Below are 16,158 nucleotides of genomic sequence, written 5' to 3'. Positions count from 1 at the left end.
TACACAACAAACTGGTGACTTCTGCGGTGTATGCATTCATAAATAATATTTTACCTTAACTTTTACCAGTTTCCCTACTGTGTTGGTTATCGCGTTCGCCTCACAGCACTGGGCCAGCCGCGGATAGTTGGCACGCTCAAACCATCGCGAGAAATGCGTGTCTCGCGAGAGGCAGCTCGTCTTTTGGAGACTCGGGTTCGATCCCAACCTAAGCGTAAGTAAATATCACTTAAATTGTTCAAATGTTGATTTTGGAGTAAATCATTTCTGAATTCAGTTTAATAAGAAATTTAAAGCATTAAATGGCTTAAGTAGTTTTATTCCTTTTTTTTAATTTTATTTTTTTATCTGATATGCAAGTCAATACAAATCAACACAAGTCATTGTAGGCATATTTGTCATTCTACTTTAAGAAGTTCTATATATTTGTTATTCTGTTGTATCAAATCTGCCTGGTAATTTTTTTAGATACACATAAACATTTTCGAAATGTTACTTTCAGTGTAACTAGTAGCTTTTATTGTACACTTTAAAAGCCTTAAAGTTAGACATAATTTTAATTATTAGCCTTTATTTTAGATTTTATTATAATTAATAGCCCTTAATTTCAGCTTTATTGTATATAATGTAAACTGAAATGACTGAAAAAAGAATACAGATTGCAATTAGTTTAAAGAAACTTTATTCACATGACATCCACATTACTTGACTCTACAGGGATAAATACAAGATTAACGATAAATAAAAGGTGAGATAAATAGGTGAAAAGCCCAACTAACAAAAAAAACTCTTGTAAAGGTATTCCTGTTATAAAAAGGTGACACCTCCATCACACTTAAGCATGATCATGAGAAGAAAAAACATACTTGTGAACATTACAACAATGCAGAATGCACAGTATTACAGAATATTTTACATGGCTGCACATTAACAGTGGCCCATGGCCGCTATGTCTTTGTCAGGCTACCTCAATATCACTGCCTTGACTGGGCCAGTTCAACTTTTATAAATAAAGATGAGATCATCATATTGTTGTTTTACTATTTAATGTTTTGAGTTCTTTCCATTGAAATCTTTTGGATACAAGTTGATCAATCATCATAGATGTTTTGTCTGTGCTGCATTTTATTTATTTATTTATTTATTTTAAGTGTGAGGCTACATCCTTTCACAAGGACTGGCTTGTATGTTGAAATATAGTCCATCAAATGTCAAAAAGTAAACATTATTAGATTTTATATTGCAAAACAAAAACATTTGATTCAAGGGTTATATAATACAGTTTAGAGACACTATATAAAATATGAATTGAAACCTTATTGGCTCAAGATAGAAACCAGGGTGCAAAAAACATGCAGACAAGCAAGCCCCATATACGACTGTCCATCCGTTGCAGCCACTTTGTGTCATAGGAAGATGATGCCTGAAATGGTAACCTGTAATATCCATGCCCTTGTACAGAGCACAAACTTTGGATCAGAGAGTGACAAAAAGAGCTGTACTTGTGTAGCCTGACGTGAAGGATTGGTTGGAGGTGCCCTGGGGCAATATTGTCTAGAGATGGGACAATGAAGCCTTGTGAAGCTTTTGAGGCTTTCGGCTGATTGATTTGGAAAAAGAGTCGAAGTTTCAAAGCCCCATAAGAGAGATCGTACCGGTGACATCTGGTGGTCAGCTGGAGTCATAGCAGCTATAATCTTCTAAGTGATTCGCCTGATTGATTTATATTCCAACATAACACCAGTACATTACAGTCTTACATTTGTGTCTGTCTAATGATCATCAGGTACACATGGAAGTGTTGCAATATTTTGACACTGTACCAGGACTATGGTTCAATGTGATGTCCTGTTACTCATTCGATTTTTATAAACATAATTTGGATATGACACAAGTGGGCTGTGAAGCCAGATGACAAGTATTTCAACATCAGTCTTTGGGAGATGTGACTGAGGGTCTTGGAGAAGCGCTTATAGCAACTCGGTGGAAAATACTTGGGTCAAGCCTGTATCTTCTACACACGATTTAAAAATAATGCATAATTGGAAACTTTAAATGCATCATTGTGGGAGTACTTTTGTTGGAAACATACCGAATAACTAACTTTTCCAGGTGAACATAAAGTGAAGCAAATATTTACATGAGGGAATTGTGCTTGTGCTACAGTGAAAATAAAGCAAATACCAGTATGTACATGAGGGAATTGTGCTTGTGCCCAACTTTTTGTATTTTTTTGTTTTACAAGTTCTTATTCAAGAACAATATTTGCTCTATTGTGTTTGGCTTCAAGCGGCTTCTTCTCTGGCTGACAATTTCACCAGCCTTTGAGAAAATCCTCTCACGGGACTGAAGATGCTGGTGTTGAGAGGTACTGCAGAGCCACTGGATACAGATGTGGGTATGTGGTTTTGTGGAGAAACCAATATTGTAGTGGCTTCCCCGTCCGGGGAAGCAGTTTGTCCTTCAAATATCTAGAAAAGTAAAATAAAGTATAGATAGATAGGGAAATTTAGTTTCAGCAGCATAACATTAAATTCATTACAACATAACAATAGTGCCACTTTTCATATCATATATGTATACTGTAAGTACCTCACCTCTGAACCTCTGCAATTGCATTGGCAGTGCTACTTGAAGCCCGCTGTGTCTCCACATGGCTGTCGCCCTGGGAATGGCCTGTAACCTCTGCAGGTGGCAGTTGTTGGGCTGGTGCAGGCATTTGATTGGCGCATTCTCTTGTGAGCCTTTCCACTGCAGCCTGGCAACTTGATGTGCTACAGAAGCCCACTTCCTTGAATCTTGGATCCAGCAATGTGGCTAGTGTCAGGGTTGTTATTTTCTCCAGCATTGCAAATTTCTCTTGGAGATTGCTGTTGATTTTGCTGACTAAATTCCTGGCAACTTCGATGGTGACTGTTGTCCACTGTCTGGCTGTGAAGTGCTTCAGCATCTTCACCATTGGAATGACTTTTGATCCAGACACTCTATTCTCTGTAGACATTTCTACAGTGGCCTCATTGAATGGAGAGAGGACTGAAAGGCACTGTGAGATCGTCTCATATTCTTCAGCAAAGAATGGGACGATGGTGGTGTTTAGACCGCTGAGGGCTGCACCCAGTGGCTCCCTCTGCTCATGCAGTCTCTGGAGCATTGCAAATGTGCTGTTCCAGCGGGTTTCAACCTCTTGCAAAAGTTTATGCTCCGGTCTTCCCATTTGCCGCTGAATTTCAGACAGCTTTTCTCTTGCCGTAGTGCTTGATTCGAAATGCCCCACAATACTACGTGCCCTGGTGCGAAGATCATCAAGCCCTGGTGTTTGTGCTAATGATTTCTTCATGACAAGATTTGACATGTGGGCAAAACAGCTGATATGGCGCACATTGAGGAGATTGGCACATGCTATCATGTTTGCAGCTGAGTCTGTGACCAGACTCTTCACTTTGGCTCTGATTCCCCACTCTGCCATCAGGGTTTCTTTGGCCTCTGCTAGGTTTGCTGCAGTATGGGAGCGAGGGAACCTTTTTATGCCCAACTATCTATGATGATCAGATTCAGTAAGGCCTCATCCAGCTTTTGCTTCCTCGACCCTGATGACAGAAAAAAAGTGATAACATATGAAACTTTAGTGTGCTTTAATACAGTACATTTTCCTCTTTTTTTTTAACATATCAGGGTAAATTAAATCAATCAAAAGAGTGATATCATTCAAAGCTTGAAGTAGTAACTTTAAAAATAATTAATCAAGAATAAAAAGTGACAAAAGATATATAGTATTACAAGTGATCATATACAGATGTGCATGCATGAAACTATAAAACCCTTTTAGGATTAAACACAATCATGTGGAATTATGACCATACCAGAAGGTCCAGCAGGATCAGCTTCAGCTGAAGTGCTCTGCTGTGGAGTTGTTGCCTGTTCGTGTTTGGCACGCAGATGCCGCAACATGGAGGAGGTGTTGTTGCCAAAAACCAACTCCTGTGAGCATATGAGGCACTGAACCTAAATAATGAATAAATATGACATTAAAAATTGTTATGCAATACTGAAACAATCAAGATATTATTATGGTTACTATGGACATACTGCAGGCTGTGATATTTTTGAATGTAGGTAACACAGCCAATATTCCCAGCGACCTTTAAATGCTTTAAAGTTTAAACATTATTAAAAGTGATACAGTAATATTAATTAATTTTCTGTAACCATTTATCATTGCAAATGTTGCGGTGAGCCATTTAGCAAAACTGTACAATAGTAAATACAACACTACAATGATGATGATAATGCTGATAATATACCATTTAATATTATGCCAAATAATTAAAATCTTACCTTTGTGGGTGACACAACGTCAAAGTGTTGCCAAACACGAGATCGTTTTCTTGCATTGGAATTCTCCATCCTAAAGCTCTCTCAAGTCAGTTTTCTCTCAAAAGGCTGTAAAGCACTGGGCGCGGGGGAGGCAGTGTTTGTTTGGTGTCTCCTTTTGACAGCTGACACCGCGCCAAAAGGTTTGAATCAGTTACGTAATTTCCGGTATCTCATTAGCGCGCATAAAGCCGCATACGTCATCAGCACGTGATCACGGAGGTTTCATCGGGGCTTTTGATGCATTGTTTCGAGCAGTCTGTCTCACTCGGCTGACACATGCTCCGGAGTCTCAGTGTCAAACGTCCCATCTCTAATGTTGTCCAGTCGTGAATTACCTGTGTGCCATCCATCCATCCGTCTCTTGCATATGGCATTTTTTGAAAGTTGGCAGGATGTTTGTGAAGCATTTGGGCAGTTTCTCTAGCCACTGCAGATTGCTAACCCGTGTTTGCAGCAGAGTTGTGAAACCAAGGCCTCCGGTGCAGATGATTCCTCGTGACCGTGTCACACCAGCAGACGCTACATCAGTGGTGGGCAAACTCGGTCCTCAAGGGTTGGCGTCCTGCAGGTTTTTTTTGTGGTTTCCCTGCTGCAACGCAGCTGATTCCAATCAACAGGATCCTTACCAAGCTTATGCAGAGCTTGCTGATGAGCTGACAATATATCAGCTGTGTTGGAGAAGGAAAACATCCAAAACCTGCAGGACTCCGGCCCTCGAGGACCGAGTGTGCCCACCCCCAAATGGTTAAACAAAGAGAAAACAAGTTTTGTTACAATCTAAAGGTCACTTTGACAATTAATGAAAAAAAATTTAATGTATAGATTTGAAAGCAAAGATCTGATTAAAGTTACAATTACAATTTGATTTGAGATGAAAATTTTAAATATTAGTCGTAATTTTATAGGGTTGAAAAACTACAATATTCAAATTGTCCTAGATTTTCATTAAAAAACAAATAGGAGAAGCAATGCAATGAGGTGAACATGCTTGTATTATATTGTTCATGTTTGGCAAGTATCAAGGACAAAAATAAAAAATAAAAAAGTACAGTACTCACCATTCTTGAGGACGCGACCATAACGTGGCCATGCACGTCAGAACATACAAATGGAACGTTTCAGGCGAGGTCCAGACCGTCCGGGCAGCAGGCACAATTCACTGGGCAGAACAAGTTGTGTGCCACTGTTACCAAAACCCTACTTATAACCACTAATAAAACGAAAAATAGTAGAATGAATTTATTTACTTGGAAAGTCAACTTACAGTGTGCACCCCTAAAATTTCATGTAAGAGGCCACTGTGCTGCTAGTGAAAAAAATATACATCAATAAATAAATAGCTTGGAACCTTGTATGATGATGACAAACTTCATCAGTCACAACTTTTTACACTTCCAGGGGAGAAAAACCGTTTCCAAAAGTCTACTGTATATTGAAATAAAATGTTATTACATATCACAGTCATATTTAAACAGGAAATTAACACAGTTATAATACTCATGTTTAACACAGTTGTATGAGCCTTTCATACACAACAAAACAGAAATCAAGATTTAAACAGGCCTACTGCATAGGTAAATAATGTGCACTTACTCTACAGTACAGCCCCTGTTTTTTTTTATCATTCAAATGTTATGAATTCAAATGTAAGTCTTTTCTTACATTTATTCACACGCGTTTAGTCCAACCACCTCAAATCACTACCCAAACACTAGGCAAAGATGCAAAGCATACCAGTTAGCAATTCAGGTTATTACAGTTGCATCATAATAGACAAATTATATGAGCATTTAAGCACATAAATACAACGCAAACACGCGAGATTTTTATTCAAACCACCTCATAGAATTGCCGATATGCATCAGTTTATGTTTAATATAGCTCACGGACGATGTTATGTAACTACATAAACACAAAAAAAAAGAAAAAAAGGATGACAAATCTTACCATCAAATCGCTTAATGAGATGTCGAAGTGGAAAAATCCCAATATTGCTGCACAGCTTGCAAGAAGTGGCGTCGCGATGTAAATGAATGCAGATAGCTTGTTTCAAATAGACCGCGTCCACATCCTGTTAACTTTGACCCTGACCAAAATGTGCCTGCATCGCTACCGCCAGTTAGTGGCCAACAATATATCGCATCCGTATGGGATCTTTGCACAAATCCACTACTTCCTGAACTCAATACCACTCCTTCAATTCCTATCTTTCATGATTGGACAAACTGATTAATCCAGGTATGTCTGGCCATTTTCGTCGTGGTTACTGAGGTCAGGGACACCTGGATTAATCCGTTTGTCCAATTTAAATGACAGGAAACAGTACTAGTACTACAGTACTTCTTCATGTCTCAAGACTGCGTGCAGTGTGGATGTCTATTTCCACGTCGTCCGCTAGAGGGCGGTGTGCACCAAATTCTAAACCCAGTTTGAAGGGACTACACACATCCTTGCTATTACTGAAGGGGTTCGGCTTTAAAACGGATGGCCACTACGACATTCGTAGAACGAAATTATAATGCGTATGCAAAATGTGTAAAATAGTTTATTATAACAAACACGTTAAAAAATTCTAATTCCAATAAAGTGAGACATTCAACAAACTTTTCCTATGTTTACAATTGCAAATTCAAACAATGTGGATTATTCAAAACATCTTTGGTAACTAAGAATTGCCACATCCCCAAAAATAACACTTTTTTTCACAGTACAAAAGTGCAAAAATTTCACAATAAAATCCCCAAAACATTTTTATTACGTATCTCCTCCTTCCACATTTTCCCATTCAAGACATCTTGATTTTCAAAATTACCAAATTTAGAGACATTTTACATATTTACATCCTTTTACAACATTGAAGAAATGACATTTGACATTTTTCATAAAGTAGCCATTGTACATCTTATATAACGGTGTAAATTAATTGTTCCCTCAAAATACAACAATTAATATACAATTAGTAACTAAAGCCCTAGCAACAAAAGTGAGTACACCCCTAAAGTAAAAATGTTCAAATTGAACAGTTAGTCCTTTTACCTCACCATGTGACTCATTAGTGTTACCATTTCTCAGGTGTGAATAGGGAGGGAGCAGGTGTGTTATATATGGTACTGCAGCTCACACATTCTCATACTGGTCACTGAAAGTTCAACATAGCACCTCATGGCAAAGAACTCTCTGAAGATCTTAAAAAAGGCGCAATACCCTGCAATTGAGCTGCAGCAGAATGGCCAAGACCCTCCAACGGTTTAACAGTTCAGGTTCCAATCAGAACATGTCTTGGCCGGAAGTTGAGAAGTTGAGTGCACGTGTTCAGCGTCACATGCAGACATGAGTGCTGCCAGAATTGCTGCAGAGGGACAATAACAGTTAAACTAACAGAACAATAATGATCACTGTTGACTATGGAAACACTTGATGGACCAGATTAGAGACCGTATTGGGCCATATGAAGACCACTGACCATATGTTTCCGCACTCCTGAGTTACACTCACAACTACTTGGATGTAATCGCATATATTCATTGAAAAACAGTGCACATGTGTAAGAATGTATTGAATAGTAAAAAGAAAAGTTCACCTGAAGTTCTAAGTCAGTTTAATGGACTGCAGCTTCTGTGGCAGCCCACTTTACGGCGTGTACGTGCGTCTGCTCTTTGTTGCGAGCTGAGCACATGCTGCAAGCCTTCGCCGTGTTTCCTCAACAGCTGCTAAATCCATTCAATCTGCAGCCAGCCACCGGAATGGAGGGCTTACAGGGAGCGGGGGGGGGCTCAATGTGAGGTTGTTGGGACAAACCATCAGCAATATTCTACATGAAAATATTTTCTAGCCAACTTGTGTGACTGTGTCTTATTCAAATATCTTCCATTGGTGCCTACAAGAAGTCTTCTCTGTGGGTCCGCTGGTGGTTTATCAGGCAGCATTTCACAGGCGCACTGTCCTCCACGGACTCACACCGGAGATAAATGAGCCCGTGAAGGTGAGGAGGGAAAAAACAATGGCCAATCCATCTGAGTCACAACAAGCGGACAGTCTCCTGGTGTAGCGGCTAAATGTTTGGGCAACACAATCTATCACATGTGCGCTGCCATTGCACAAACAAGGTCGGGAGGGGGGCTCTTTGTTTGTACTGCAGCCCCCAACCACCATGCCATGCCTACCCACAGGTGTGTCACCGCACCGAGTCGGTATTATTTCAAAGCGGTGGGCGACTGACTGACAGGCCGCAGACTGAGTGATTTTGAGGAAATTGCGAAGGGGGAGTTGGGACAAGATGTTTACAGGCTCTGATTTATTTGTGACAAGCCACCTTGATGAAGCTCCCACAGAAGGTATGACACCCAGTGCATGATGGGAGAATGTGGGACGCACAGGCAACCGATGGCATCGACAAAAATATGTTGTTGCACCTATGTCTTATGTTCATGGGCGTGTGACGTGACATATGTCTGCGTTTAACAAACATTGAACTGTCCTTGTGTCCATGCTAAGTGTATGTGTACATGCCAATGGGTGTATATGCTAGTTGATATGCTAGTGCATATGCTAGGTGTATATGCTATATGCTGTTGGACAATGTTGTAGCTACTTGTTAGGATGTGCCATTTTAACAACGTGGTTATGCTACGGTAGCGTGCTGGCACCGGGTGCGACGTCCGTACTGGTACTCTAGCTTCCAGATCGGCTCAGAGATGCTCTGTTGGCCAAGGACGGCATGCTACGCCAGCTCCAATCGACAAAGTACCTTATGTTAATGTACGTTAATGGGGCGTAACGTACTTTGTCGATTGGAGCTAGCGTAGCATGCCGTCTTCAACTCCTCGATACTTAGCATACAACCAGCATAGACACGTACATAGACACATAGCACATATTATACACGTAGCATACGCATGTACATGTAGATTTAGCATGGACGCAAGGACAGTTTAAAGTTCGATAGGGACAGACATATGTCACGTACCACGCCCATAGACATAAGACAAAGCACAACAACATATTTTTTAGGCACTCATGGAACCCCATAAATCCCTGAAAAGCATCTGACTCCTTGGACATAACATTAGGTACACCTGAACAGTCAAATAAGACCCAATTGAAGTTTTTAAAATATTCTGACTCCATACAAAGATAATAATGCTCAGTTTTCTCTCATAGGTATTCATTTTTAAGTACCAATGTATACATTTGAACATTTCTGTGTAAACTTTTGACACCCCTGTGGCTGGTGTACATGGTGCTCTGTGCAGGAGCTCTTCACAAACATTCAGGAAGCGGACACTTCGCCCAGGCCTCATTGAACGTGAACTTTCTGCCAGCCACATGTTTTATGACAACGCATTAAAGAGGAGCCTGCAAGTCTCGCCCGCTGCCAACAAGCCAACCTGATACACTTTGTTGAACTAAGACCGTCTGCTTCATTTGCAAGAAGAGAAGAGAGGAAGAGGAGAAAGACGAAGAGGAGGAGGAGAAGGAGCGTGTGGGAGTGCGTGAGGTCTGCTGGCGAGGAATGCGCGAGGCGAGCTAGCGGCTACACTCGGTTTGTGCGGATGATGCGGGTGAGGACATGGGTTATGATGGGAATGTGGGAGCAGGATATCATTTGACATATGAGAGCCGCAGACCAGGTCCAAATGCACAGCAGGCAATCTTGCAAACATACTCGCAAAGAACAACCTTTACACACAGTACACACAACTGCGTGTTAGGAATAACTGTAATGACAAATTAAAAATGACTCGGTAGTTATAATAATATATATTCTCATCTCATGTGTCCGCACCTCACGTGACAGAAAGACAGACTTTACCAAGAAGGGATTGGGGGGCCCTGGCAGATGGGGTGTGGATGGGGTGCATGTTGTTAAATTTTAAAATTGCACATCTGCATCTTAAAGAATCAACATCAATTGTGCTTCATTCAAATAACTTGTTGAAACAAAATAAAAACAGTAATACAACACTGAAGTGCACACAGGGGCCTACATTTATTTAAGCAAACAAAATTTGGGACCTAAAATAGAATACAGCACAGGCCAAAAGTTTGGACACACCTTCTCATTCAATACAATGCTTCATTTTTATGACTATTTACATTGTAGAAGGCATCAAAATCGAATATGACGACAAATCTCAAACACATGTGGAGTGATGTACTTAACAAAAAAAGGTGAAAATAACAAAATCATTTATTGCTTTTTTTTCTTGGCATTCTTTCGATGAGCTTCAGAAGGGTAGTCACCTGAAAGGGTTTTGCAACAGTCTTTAAGGAGTTCCCAGATGTAAGAATGCCCAGGGTATGCAAACAAAAAAAAAGTAACCAGAGCAAAGGATGGCTATTTTGAAGAATCTATCATATAAAAAAAAAAAAAAATCAGTTATTTCACCTTATTTTTTTAATAAGTGCTGTAATGGACCAAACATGGACAAGGACATTGGTGCTTCAAAAAAAGATTCAATTTAATCAAATCAGAGCAAAAAGATTAAAAAATAATAATAATTTTAAGATCAACTAATAAAAGTTTTGGGCCCAATTTTAAAGAGGTCAACTTCAACACAAATTAAACTGGACTGACCGTCAGACAAACAACTCAGGTGGCTTAAATAGGGGTGGACATAACGAACGCAAGAGGGAAGTATGACTACAAATCAAACAACTTAATTATTTAGGACAAATCAACAAAAACATATATCAACACTAACGAGTGAAAACTAAACTGCATTTAAACCAAATGAACAAAGAGAAATACTCCAAACAAATCCTTAAACAAATACATTCCCCCCTCCAGTCTTGAACAATGGCAGGTGCCAGACTCCTCCCACCTTCCAGCCTGGTTGCTTCCCTCAAACAAGAACAAATGCAGTAAATAATATTCAGACAAATATAAACAGAAAATATGTCTCCAAACAAAATTACTTACTTAATATTAACGAAAACATTAAATAATTAAGCTAAAGCAAATTCAAACAATAATTACATTAGATGGTGGCGGTAAGTGTATCCACCACAGTACATAACTCCACATCATTTCATACATAGTTTTGATGCCTTCAGTGAGAATTTACAAAGTAACCAGCAAGTAAAGCAGACGCATTGAATAAGAAAGTGGCCTGCACTGTATATTCGATATTAAAGTTATTCAACTGCGCAAAAGTCCAAACTTGGTTGATTCAACATCGATTCAACATATGTTCGAGCCATTTTCAAAAGTGGTGCTTCCTCGATTTGACCTTTGATTATTCCTCGACTCTTACTTACAGACACTACTGTCTTGTTTTCTTTTCTTTTCTCTTCTCTCTTTTTTTCTTTCGTTTTTCACTCCCAGATAGATAGCTCTTCTTCATCTTGTCAGTCTTCTCGGAGAATCTCCTGTCGCCCTATTTTGTTTACACGAGCGAGCGCAAGATGCGACTGTGATGAGCAACAAGTGGGGGAGGGGCGAGTTTGGCTCGCGGGGCCCTTATAGGGAATTTAAGACAGTCAACTGTCATTGCACCTTGGCACTCCTAATATGAAAGAATAAGATATGCGGTTTGTGTGAAATCTGTTGGCCCTCTGGGGGAACCCTCTGACTTGGGGGCCCCAAGCAATTGCCTGGTTTGCCTAACGGCAAGCTACGCCTCTGTGGATGAGAGAAGTAGGAAGGGCAAGAACCAGAAAAAGATGTCTGTAGGATGTCAAGCGTGAGAGATACAATTAAGTTGAAATACAACCTGATGGCTGTTGCTTTCTAAGAAATGCCTTCTTAGGTCATATAAACACACACACAGGCAGTTATCATCTGCCTCATGCATCCCTCCCCTCCCCCAAAACACAGGCATCTTGCTTTGCCTCACAGAAAAGTAATAATATAATATCTACTTTCTTATCTTTGGACTGAAAGAGGCTAATTATTTGTCCTCTTTTGCGTGTTCCAAAAACTTGAAGACAGATTTCTTGTAAGAAAAAACACCTTGCAAGGATGATTTATTAAACAGAGAATTCTCCGGTCACGGCAACAATTTACATCACGTAAAAGGTGGAATTTAAAAAGTGCCCATGTCCCCCTCCCTTGGCTAGAGAGGGCTTTTTATAGTATCGAGTTTTGGAAGTAAAACGCCCCTTCTCCTCCTACTAAGAATGAGTAGAACAGATTGGTTCTCACTCAATATGTTACATAATATTATTTTCATACACAGACTGCAGCTGTATTCATCTCTAGACAAAATATACTTTCAGGGCACCTCTCGTACTTCTTCCCATAACAAAATCTCACAAACAAGTTGAACTCGACAGTTCCTAATGTAGTATAGTTGTAGGAGTGCGCGCTCTCTCTCTCGAACAGTGTGTTTTCGCACAGAACACTGAGAAGGAACTTCTAGACCAAACAATGTGTACCAGCTTAGGTTAAGGTCAAATTATACTGAGTTCAACACTATTTTACCTACTACACATCTATAAAACATTTCAACATGATTAATATATGAAATAAAGAATAAAAAATGTTAATAATGTCTAACAGGACTAAAACAAAAGATTAGGTTATGATGACATGGAACACGTTTGATAAATTAAAAAATTATATGTTTTCCAAGAGAGGAGCAGAAAGAGCTGACGAAAAAGTTGGAAGGTCTGAATGATTTTCTGAATTGGAAGAAAATCTAAATAGACCTCCCTTTTTTTTTTAACTTAAGGATGAGCAGAAGGAACGGCGGGTGGTGTGTGATGAAGGGAAGAACGCTTTAGGAGGAACTGTAGAAAGGGTTTGACAACGAAGCAGCTGAAGGCGGAGTTTGAAGAACAAATAGGATGCCCCAACAAGGACATTTCTGGCTCAATTTTGGGCCAGAAAATGTGTTCACTTTTAAGACACGCCTCCCCTCACATTACACTCACTTGCAGGGAATGTGCTCCAGTCCAAAGCAGAGTAAAAGTTAACAAACAAAGTATTTAACCATCCTGCAGCCTCCCTGGTGTAGTTATCAGTTTATAGGAAAACCTCCCGTTAACCTTTGCTTGAAATATAAATGCTCTTTTGCTGCTAGCCGGGCTGCAGAAACGTGAATACTAGCCTCACCCCAGAAAGAAGGCAAATTAGCATATTTTGGTGTGCCTGCTATTTGCATGCTAGTTGATGCCTTGACTTGTGAGCGTCACCTTTCCGCAGCTGCATTCACTTATCCAGTCAACGGTTTACATAACCGCCAGGTTAACACGCCTTTGCAAAAGCAGCTGCTCCAATCTCAGCGAGGGACATCCTAAATAGGGATGTTAACGATAACGGCGATATCGTGATATCGTAATATTAAAACTGCCACAATATATTGTCGTCGTCATGTCACGATATTAACTCATTCATTGCCATTGACGGCTAGAATGTTTTTATTGTATATTTAGAACAGATATTACATTTTTGATTAATCGTGAGTTAACTAGTGAAGTCATGCAATTAATTAAAAAAATGTATCGCCCGTTGCCCCTAATTTTTTTATATTATTTTTAAATATGAATTAATGGAAGTGAATTAGTTAAAAGCAACACATATGTTAAAAAAAAGTTGGGTTGATTTCTATTTGTGCAGTTTTTTTTTTTGGTGCAGTTTAATTTTCACAAGGCATGTTTTGGCCTTTCTATGTTTAAAATCCACGCTAATCGACAGATAAAGGAGAACGTTATATGCTTGTGAACAGTCAATATGTGGAGGAACTCAATGTGTGCTTGCATTAGCAAGTAAGTGCTTAAAAAAAAAAAATCTAATATTTATACATTTTTTTATATATGTTTATAATATTTTTATATTTTTCACTCTAATATACAAAAGCACAATATTGTGTGTGTGGTATTTTTTTAGTATGAGCTTTTATTTTTTTATTTGAATTTTTTTACAATATTGTGACCATTTTTTGTATCGCCAACCTCCCCACAATATCGTGCTCATAATCTTATCGTGATGTTTGGATATCGTTACATCCCTAATCCTAAATAAAATGACCTCTCATGAGCGTGCTGTCTGTGTTGTTTTCTAGCTTGGACCAACAGCAGAAGCACGTTTGCTCTGTGTCAACAGCACCGTTAGACAAACATGGCGGCGGCGGCTACCTGCTGAAAGAACACAGCGGCCTTTCCGAGCATCACATTCGGCACGAAAGACACCAACCAGCAGATTTTCTTTTTTTGCTGTGTGTATGTGGAGATGACGCATCCGTGCGCGCCCGCCTGAGGGGTACACACAGCATCATGAGAGGGATTTGACTTGACACGAGTCACAGTCGCTCCATCCCCGACGAGGAAGAGGAGGAGCGGCGGGAAGATGAATTATTCAACCAGCAGGCGCTTGGCCCTGCCGTCGTGTTGTCTAATGGAGAGCTGCGGCGGCAACAGCAAGCAGCACCTCCTCACCGCGAGGACAGAGCATCCAACCTCCTTTTGCTTGAGGAGCAGAGCAGGAGTGCAAAAAGAATCAAAATGACAGCCACGGCGGCGCATCACAGATTGCGAGTCCATCACTCCCCGTCGTGACAGAAAGGAGGTGTTCCTTTCGGCTTAGCCCGGCTTTGACGTTATTATGCCACAGCAGTGCAATATCCAGCTCACAGATTCGCTACCTGCTGCTGAGAGCTCATCTTCTAAAGCTCAGGCCTTGTGAAGGAAAGAGAAAACAAAACACAAGACATGCTTGATCCACAATCCAATATGTTACCCACCGTGCGAAAAATGTAATATTCAAGTGTTTAAATTGAGTATAATCAAAAGAGACTCAGCGAAAGAAAAGCAAAGAAACTGAACAAAAATTGTTTACCCTTGAAATAGTCTAAGTCTCCTTACAGTGGTGACTTACAATTTCAATTCGTTCTGTGGGCAAGCTTATGAGTTAATTGAATGCCATTAATCTGTTCCAGCTCCCACACCCCTAATTTTGTTTACATTTTCCTGAGGAAAAAAAAATCATCCATCTATGATCCAATGGGGTGGATGCCACGGGCACGGACTTCCGGGTTTCACACATCAACGCCGTTTCTGGCCACTGCTGGTTGCGTTCCAACACTCGCACCACCACCACCCAAGCGCGCGCTTCGGCCGATGGGCGGGAGCGCGCAGGGCGTCTCAGCTCTCTGAAATGCTTTGGACAACTGAGACGGACACACAAACACTCGCACCCGTCGACGGGAACGCGCAACTGCTAACCGAGGAGCACAAAAGGCAGAAGCGCAAGTACTGGGATGCGGCCCGCACGTCGCGAACCGGAAATAACCCAGAAGTCCCGCCTCCTCAGAGGCATACACCCCATATCTGAACCACTTATCCTCACGAGGGTCGCAGGCATGCTGGAGCCTATCCCAGCTGCAGATATGATAAAATACAACATTTAAACTCATTTTATAAAGTGGCTTAAGTCAACAAGCGATTGACCTCCATGCTCCTTGCAAGTGTTTTCATTTTGTGTGGATTTGAGCGGTTCGATAATTGGCTGAAAAGTTTATAGGAGACTGTTGTTCCAACATTTGTATTATAAGGACTATTTTCTTGTCAGCACATTTCAACATCGTTCCTGTGCTCAGGTACTCCAGCTGGGTAAAATGGACGAACCTCAGACTGGCCACATGCATCGAAAATGTGAGCATTAATGGTGTCCATATGTCAAATTTGTCTGTATGTGTCCTGTGATTGACTGGAAACCAGTACGGGGTATTGTTGTTACTCACTGGTAAAATGTCAACAGGTTCCAAATAAAACTATGACCTGATTCATCAAAACGTCTCTGATATAAAAAAGAAATAAAGACCAATTCAAACTCAAGTCATA

General features: G+C 40.3%; 1 long non-coding RNA gene across 1 annotated transcript; it reads right to left on the bottom strand.

Annotated features, from left to right (window-relative positions):
• Positions 1 to 730: 730 nt before the first annotated feature.
• LOC144059366 (uncharacterized) lies at positions 731 to 4,954 on the bottom strand. Its single transcript, XR_013295643.1, has 3 exons — positions 3,861 to 4,954; positions 2,598 to 3,587; positions 731 to 2,471 (listed from the first exon to the last, which is right to left on the bottom strand). It is a non-coding gene; the product is annotated as an uncharacterized LOC144059366 (long non-coding RNA).
• Positions 4,955 to 16,158: the final 11,204 nt, after the last annotated feature.

The sequence above is a fragment of the Vanacampus margaritifer genome, chromosome 1 (assembly GCF_051991255.1).
Source record: "Vanacampus margaritifer isolate UIUO_Vmar chromosome 1, RoL_Vmar_1.0, whole genome shotgun sequence".
Taxonomy (NCBI): domain Eukaryota; kingdom Metazoa; phylum Chordata; class Actinopteri; order Syngnathiformes; family Syngnathidae; genus Vanacampus; species Vanacampus margaritifer.
The sequence above is the reverse complement of the archived record's forward strand: the minus strand, read 5'-3'. Positions and strand labels throughout refer to the sequence as shown.